Below are 8,947 nucleotides of genomic sequence, written 5' to 3'. Positions count from 1 at the left end.
AACTCCGGGAGTTGGTGATGGACAGGGAGGCCTGGCGTGCTGTGATTCATGGGATCGCAAAGAGTTGGACAGGATTTAGCGACTGAACTGAACTGAACCGAACTGATGTAACTTTAAAATAGAGAAAACAACATTCAACCTGTGGGAGGAGTGAGGTGCATGGTTATACTTTATTACCAGCAGAGGGCACTCCAAGCTAAATTTTGAAATGCATTTCAGTTGGTTTTTAAATGTCTTCAGTGGAGAAGTGCAAATCAATTAATTCCATCTATGTATATTAGATGCATGTACAGCTTCTTTTTAGCATGGGGTCGCAAAGAGTCCGACACATCTTAGCAACTGAACAGCAATAACAGTTTCTTCATAAGGAAAAATAAAGGTGCTCTCCTCAGTAAACACATATACAAATTAAAGGCTCAGCATACTCCTCTGTTTGAAATAATTCCGTATGTAACAACTGTTTCTAAACAGACCTCGCCTGGATTTTTAGAGAGAAACACGTGTGACATTTCTCATAGATTCTAAGTGAACTGTTTGAAACGGGTTTACTTCCATTCAAAAAATGGACACTTCAGGGGGTTGGCAGTAATTCCAAGTAGCCTGTTTAATTCACGCCTGCTTCCTCGTGCAGCCAGCGTCAGAAGCGACCTTGAAGGTTCCTTCACACTGTCTCCATGCCACGGACCCTCTGTGTGCTCAGTTAAGGGAGTGAGACTAAAGGTTTAGGTAGAAAACAACTCCTTTAAAATTTTTCTGTTTTTTTTTTTCATATATGACCGCTGCAGTTTCCTAAAGTTCTCCAAAGGAGAATATATTATCTCAGAGGCTGCCTGTTTAGAAGTTTGTATTGTATTCACAGCGCTCTTGACAAGCAGATCTCCATGGATATTACTATCTAAAAGCATTACTTGGGAATGGATAAGGGGATTTTATTTGCTAGTTATTCTCTCATTTAGGTCAACTTCTGAATATGAATTGACCAGTTGACAGCTATCTAGAAAACAGATAAACTTATCTAATACAGTTTTGAATAGATTCATGAATTTAAATTACCTGCTTCCTGGAAATAGCTAAAACGGTCCAGGAGAGAACGACTTTCTAAACTTGGTAAATCATCCATAAATTGAATTTTATTTAAAAAGTCTGATGCCTTCATATTAATGCTAAAATTCATTTCTTTCTCCAAACTACTGAAGAAAAATCAAACTGTGTTTCCTAATAGCATTTGATAAGGTGAGAGGAATGGGAACTTTTTTTGGTGGGGAGCAAAGCTAAACTGGGTATAAAATAGGTTATCATCACGCTTACAAGTTTCTTTAGCGCAGTTCAGATAGAAACCTGGGCTTGTAAATTCAGAATTATTAAAAAACAGGTGTCTGATTCTATCTGTTTAATAATTGATATTACAGAACAAGGATGTGAACCATACAGCTAAATGTTTAAATGGTGACGAAATATCTGAATGGAAAACAGTCGTCTGTTTTGAATGCATAGTTCAGGCAACTCACTTTTAAAGTTTTAATTTTTTTAAATTTTACTGAGTTATAGTTGATTTAGAATATGACATAAGCTTCATGTGTGCAGCAGTGATTTCACAGTTATAAAGGTGATGCTCCATTTATAGTTATTATGAAATACTGGCTGTAGTCTCTGTGCTGCGCGATGGGCCTTGTGGCTGATTTATTTTACACACAGCGGTTTGTGTCTCTAAACTCTCTACCCCTGTCCAGCCCCTCCTCATTTCTCTCTCCCTGCAGGCATGGGGTTTGTTCTCCATATCTGTTTACTTTTGTTATATTCAGTAGATTGTTTTAGGTTTTTTTATAATACACATATAAGTGATATCATATGATTATTTTTCTCTGCCTGACTTATTTCCTCACGCATGATTCCCTCCAAGTTCATCCATCCAGTTGCTGTTGCAACTGGCAAAATGGCATTCTTGTTTAGAGCTGAGCAGTATTCCATTGTATTTATAGTTCTTGCCAGGCAGAAACCAGGATGGTGAAGTAGTTATGAACTCGCCGCCTCCCTCGTGGACTCCAGGTGTTTGTTGGTGGCTCCCATGGCAGGAGAGACCACTTGGGTGGACGGAAGGCCTTGAGCAGAACCCTTTCAAGGATGGCCTGAGCGCTCAGGGGTTGGGATGGTGAGCATGATGTCAGGGGTCCTGGGGGGAGATGAGAGACCCAAGGGAGCTGGGCTTTTACATCACGTTGGATGGACACGTTCTGGAAGCAGTACTGGAGATCAGAGATGGCACGGACAGCTGACATCTTGTGCTGTGACACCAGCTTTACAGGCCATGTGTACCAGCTAGACCCCGTGGCCCTGGGGGGTTGGGGTCCTGGGCTGTGTACTCAACGTGTACAGTGTGGAGCCCTCTCAGCCTGGACTCACCTTTCTTCTGAGGGACTCGTGTTCCAGATGAGCAAGGCTGCGGTGGAGTCCAGGGGCTTCCAGGACTGTGACGTGGGCAGGAAACCTGGCAGTCGCTGCTGGACACAGACATTCTCTTCTTTGTCCTCCTCCAACCGGAGTGTCAGGCTTTGGGGGTGTTTCCTGTACGATCTGGGTTTCAAGTCAGAGATAGAGAAAAAAATAAGCTTTTTCCTAGGAAAAATATCCTAGATCATGATTTAACATTTTATGACTTTAAATGATCCACCTTTCAAACCTACTCATCAAGACTTCAGTGGTGGGTGTCACTAAGGAGGAACAAATATATTTGGAATGTGTAGCTCAAAAAGTCATCACCAGTAAGTAATAAAAAAGGTTTTAGTTTATAATTTCTATCTAACTCTTAGATCATATACAATCCTGAATATATTACTTCATTGTGTGTGTGTGAAGTATGTATTAGTTGCTCAGTTGTGTCCGGCTCTTTGCGACCCCATGGACTGTAGCTCACCAGGCTCCTCTGGCCATGGAATTCTCCAGGCAAGAGTACTGGAGTGGGTTGCCATTCTCTTCTCCAGAGGTTCTCCTGACCCAGGGATTGAACTCAGGTCTCCTGCATTGCAGGCATATACTTTAGTAGAGAGATTTAATTTTAAAACATATTTTAACTAGAGAATACTTTTATGTTACTATAATTATCCATCTACATTGATTTAAATTTCAAAAAGAGAAAAATACCAAAATTCTATTTACAAATTCTGATTATCAATAATCAAACTTCACAATGTAAGTATTTGCATGAATATTATCTGTTTTCTCCATGTAGAATTACTTCATAAGCAGTAATTGTATGGGTATAATTTCCTTTGGCAGAGACCTTGGGGATTTATGTGTGAAAGATGGACATGGGTAGATTTCTTGCCTTCTTATTTTTCCTAACGACAATCTTACTACTGATTTGAGCTGAGAGTAGAGAAATAACATTTGTCTTTATTCTCAAATTCCACAGGAAATTAAACATGTTTGATCTAAAGTGTTTCTCTCTTCTTGGCTCTTAGGTCTCACACACAGCCTCATTTCAAGTGCTCCGGTGGAAGGCAAACTGCAGGTACATTTTCTTCATGGAGAAGAGCTCAAAGTATTTAACTATTTATGAAATCATGCACATTTCTCCCTCTACTTACCCATGACGAGGTGACTCACGTGGCTGATCTGCCCACCTCCCACGCCTGCTCTGAACGTGATGAATCCTGTGGGCACACAACCTCTGAAATCAGTTTACGACGTTGCCCAGTGTAATGAGAGGCGACCCCTGGAGCCCATCAGTTATTAGAAAGGTTTACTGCGGCAGACGCTGGTAGCGTGTGGTTTTCCCCTTGCTAAGTCACTTCAGTCGTGTCTGACTCTGTGCGACCCCATAGATGGCAGCCCACCAGGCTCCCCCATCCCTGGGATTCTCCAGGCAAGAACACTGGAGTGGGTTGCCATTTCCTTCTCCAATGCATGAAAGTGAAAAGTGAAAGGGAAGTCACTCAGTCATGTCCGACTCTTCGCGACCCCATGGACTGCAGCCTACCAGGCTCCTCCATCCGTTGGATTTTCCACTGGAGTGGGGTGCCGTCGCCTTCTCCGACCTAGACATCTCTGATTAGTACTGAGAGGGTCAGGCTCCACAGCCACATGGAAAGACTAGAGCTACTGTAACGATAAAATGGGAAAAGACACAATAGAAACCACTGGCAGTTTTATAAAAAAAAGTTTAAAATTATAGCTACTTTACCATGTTTTAGGTATACCGTAAAGTGATTCAGTTGCAAATATATATATATATATATATATACCCTTTTTTAGATTCTTCTCTATTATAAATTATTATTATAAGATATTGAATATAGTTCTCTGTGCTATACATCAAGTCCTTATTGTTAATCTATTTTATATGTAATAGCGTGTATCTGTTAATTCCAGATTCCTAATTTATCCTTCCCCCTTACTTTCCCCTTTGGTAACTATAAGTTTATTTTCTTGGTCTGTGAGTCTATTTATGCTTTGTAAGTAAGTTTATTTGTATATCTTTTTAGGTTCCACATATAATGATATAATATGCTGTTTGTCTTTCTCTGTTTAAATTACTTCACTTAAGAAGATAATCCTTATGTTGCTACAAAGGGTATTATTTCAATCTTTTTAAGACTGACCTATTATACAGAGTGAAGTAAGCCAGAAAGAAAAACACCAATACAGTATACTAACGCATATATATGGAATTTAGAAAGATGGTAACGATAACCCTGTATGCAAGACAGCAAGAGACACAGATGTATAGAACAGTCTTTTGGACTCTGTGGGAGAGGGAGAGTGTGGGATGATTTGAGGGAATGGCACTGAAACATGTATAATATCATATAAGAAACGAATCACCAGTCCAGGTTCGATACAGGAAGCTTGGGGCTGGTGCACTGGGATGACCCGGAGGGATGGTACGGGGAGGGAGGTGGGAGGGGGATTCAGGATGGGGAACACGTGTACACCCGTGGCGGATTCATGTTGATGTGTGGCAGAGCAAATACCATATTGTAAAGTAATTAGCCTCCAATTAAAATAAATAAATTTAAATTAAAAAAAAAAACAAAGACTGAGCTATATTCCATTCCACTGTGTGGCTGAGTAACACACACACACACACACACACACACACATCTTTCCCCTTTTATATATGGATCTTCTTTATCCATCCATTTGTTGTTGGACACTTTCATTGTTTCCATATCTTGGTTTCTGTAAACAGCGCTGCTATGAGCATTGAGGTGAATGTGTCTTTTCAAATTACAGTTTTTGTTTTTTCTGGATATATTCCCAGGAGTGGTATTGTTGGATCATATGGTAAAAAATTAATATGTATAGTATGATGGCATAGATTTGTGTGTGTGTGTAGATAACACACACACACACACACACACACGCGCACTCCCTTTCCCATCTCTCTCAGATACTTGGGGTGTAGATCAGTGTGTCACACTGCAGGCCATCTTTAGTTGTATCCCAGGCAACTAGACAATCCCATGGGGTAGAAATTCACATCTCCCTGCCTGATACACTGCCCCCTGCAAAGTGCTTCATCTCATCTTGAGACACCCCAGATCTTCCAGGAGAAGAATTCTGAGCAGGTAAATTTCAGGTGAATGCGGAAACCCCATATGAGAGGTTGTGGGGGTCACCTGGAGCATCACAATGGTCATGAGATCTTTGATCTTCCCTGGCTTGGATGTTTCTGAATCCAAGGAGAATATTTAAGGAGGCAAGAAACTGATCTTCATGTGCTCCAAGATGCCCTCACTCTTTGTAAAATCTCTTTAGCCACCAGCTTAAACTCTCAGAATAACCTGGGTGTTTCTAGAAAAATTTGTGCCTCATAAGTGATGACAAAAGAAAGAGATTTTTTAAAATGGGGGAGAAGTCTGACGCTGTCCTTCAGAATGACCCAGGGAAACCTCTGAAAGAGGAAACCGAGAAAGAGGCCCAGCAAAGGCCTCTTCAAAGCCCACTTGTAGCCCCATCCCCACCCAAAACTAACCCCTCCTCCTTGTTGAGGTGCTTCAGTTTGTTTCCCTGCCTGGAATGTGCCCCCATGGAGGGAGGCTTTGGTTACATAAAGTGCTCCCCTCCTGGAGCAACCGTGGGGCAGAGTGCAGATGGCAGATGTTAGAGATGGAGTTTGGGCTTCATCTCATGTTAGCTGTGTGATCCGGATAAGTTATTCATCCGGGTCTCATTTTCGTCCTTTGCATAATGTAAAGATTATGAAAAGTAAACAAAATGAAATAATTAAGCATGAATCTAACAAAATACGCGAGGTGTCTGATGCTGACAGTCGCGAAAACACTGATGAGTGAAATCAAAATCTAAATAAATGCAGAAACATGGTGTTCAGGAATTGGAAAACTCAGCTTATTAAAGATGCCTGATTTTTCTAAATTTGTCTACAGATTTAATGCAAGGCCTATCAAAGTCCCAGAAAATATTTTTGTAGACAGGTGGTGTTGGTTTAGTCACTAAATCCTGTCCGACTCTTGTGACTCCATGGACTGTAGTCCGCCAGGCTCCTCTGTCCATAGGATTCTCCAGGCAAGAATACTGGAGTGGGTTGCCATTTTCTTCTCCAGGGGATCTTCCCAACCCAGGGATTGAAACAGGGTCTCCTGTGTTGCAGGCAGATTCTTTACCAACTGAACTATGAAGGAAGACGCTCTGTGGACATAGATAAACTTATTCTAAAATTTGTTTGAAAGGCAAAAGATCTAGAACAGCTTACTTTTAAAAAAAGAACAGTGAGAGGACTCGGTCTCTCCGATGTTTAGTTTTATTCTGCAGCTGCAGTAGTCAAGACTGTATGGTGTTGACGGAGGCATCAGCACAGCTCAGTGGAACAAAATAAAAAACCTAGACATATCTCACGCAAACATTTCCACCTGGTTTTTGCAAAGATGCAAAAGCAATTGACTATAGGAGGGACAGTCTTCAACAAATAGACTGGAGCAATTGTGCATCTGTAGGCAAAAAAAAAAAAAAAATACACATGGTCATGTATGGATGTGAGAGTTGGACTGTGAAGAAGGCTGAGTGCCGAAGAATGGATGCTTTTGAACTGTGGTGTTGGAGAAGACTCTTGAGAGTCCCTTGGACTGCAAGGAGATCCAACCAGTCCATTCTGAAGGAGATCAGCCCTGGGATTTCTTTGGAAGGAATGATGCTAAAGCTGAAACTCCAGTACTTTGGCCACCTCATGCAAAGAGTTGACTCATTGGAAAAGACCCTGATGCTGGGAGGGACTGGGGGCAGGAGGAGAAGGGGACGACAGAGGATGAGATGGCTGGATGGCATTACCGACTCGATGGATGTGAGTCTGGGTGAACTCCGGGAGTTTGTGATGGACAGGGAGGCCTGGCGTGCTGTGATTCAAGGGGTTGCAAAGAGTCAGACACGACTGAGCGACTGAACTGAACTGAACTGAGGCAAAAAAAAATAAATTAATAAAATAAAACAACAATAAAAAGGAACTTTGAGCTAAGCCTCAAATCTTATACAAAATTCATTCAAAGTAGATCACAGATTTAGATATAAAATGTAAAACTATAAAACCTTCAGAAGAAAATCAGAGAAAGTCTTTGGGACCCAAGATTGGATAAAGAATTCTTAGATATAATTCTAAAAGCATTATTCATAAAATAAAAATTGATGACTTGGATTTTATCTGAATTACAAACCTTTGCTCTGCACAGGAGAATGAAATGACAGGTTCCAGGTTTGGAGAAAATGCTTGCACACATCTGATAAATAACCTATGAGTAAAATAGACTAGGAAATTGCAAACTCAGCCATAAAAGAGGTTAGAAACTTCACAACAGATATGACATGACCTAGCAACTGAACAACAACAGATATGAATAACCGTATCACTAATGGAGAATTGCAGGTGGAACTATGGCATGGCAAGATGCTCAACCTCAGTAGGTATTCAGGAAATGCAAATGGAAGCTACAACGGCAGCACCGCACATCCACCAGAAAAGCTACAATCCCAAACACTGGTGAGGAGGCAGAGACACCAGGTCACTCAGACACTGCTCCTGGGGTTGCAAAACAGCACGGACACTCTGGGACACAATTTGGAAGTCGTTGTTGTTGTTTTTTAAAGTACATCTATTCATATCAAAGGATCCAGCAATCACATCTTAGGATATCTGTTCTATAGAAACGAAAAGTAGATTCCCAGAGAAATGTGTACATGAATGTTCATGGCAGCTTTATTGATAACAGCCAAAACCCGAGAGACACCCCATTGCTTTTCCAATGGGCAAAGGTTAAACCACGGGATGTCCCTACTATAGAATCGTCCTCCGAAATAAGAAGGCACAGGTACTGACACACGTAAAAACCTAGATGAATATCCAGGGAACTATGCTGAGGGACAGAGTTAATGTCAAAAGATTACCTACTGCATGACTCTACCTATATAACCCTGCTGAAATGACAAAGAATATAGAGACTGGGAACACGTGGGATTTTCCCAGAGAACAAGGTGGAACTATAAAGAGGTAGCGTGGAGCAGTTCTGTATACTGGTAGTGGAGGTCTATATACAAAGGGTCAAATTACTTAAAGCTGCACCCACCCCACCCTCACAGAAGCGCATGCACACACACGGAGACACAGGCACGCAACACACGCTCACTCCCCAGAGTGCGTATAGTACTGGCCTGGAGTCTAGGCACTGTGTTATATTAATGTCAGTGCCCTGGTTACAACGTTACACTACATTTATAAAATGCCACCACTGGGAAAAACTGGGTAAAGTTTCAAGGAAATCTATGTACTATTCTGAAGCTTCCTGTGAGTCTATACTTTATTCTGAACCAAAGTACATCATGAGAAGCGCTGGGCTGGAAGAAGCACAAGCTGGAATCAAGATTGCTGGGAGACATATCAATAACGTCAGATATGCAGATGACACCACCCTTATGGCAGAAAGTGAAGAGGAACTAAAAAGCC

Source organism: Bison bison, unplaced genomic scaffold (assembly GCF_000754665.1).
Source record: "Bison bison bison isolate TAMUID 2011002044 unplaced genomic scaffold, Bison_UMD1.0 scf7180017864377, whole genome shotgun sequence".
NCBI lineage: Eukaryota > Metazoa > Chordata > Mammalia > Artiodactyla > Bovidae > Bison > Bison bison.
This window is presented reverse-complemented; position numbering follows the sequence as displayed.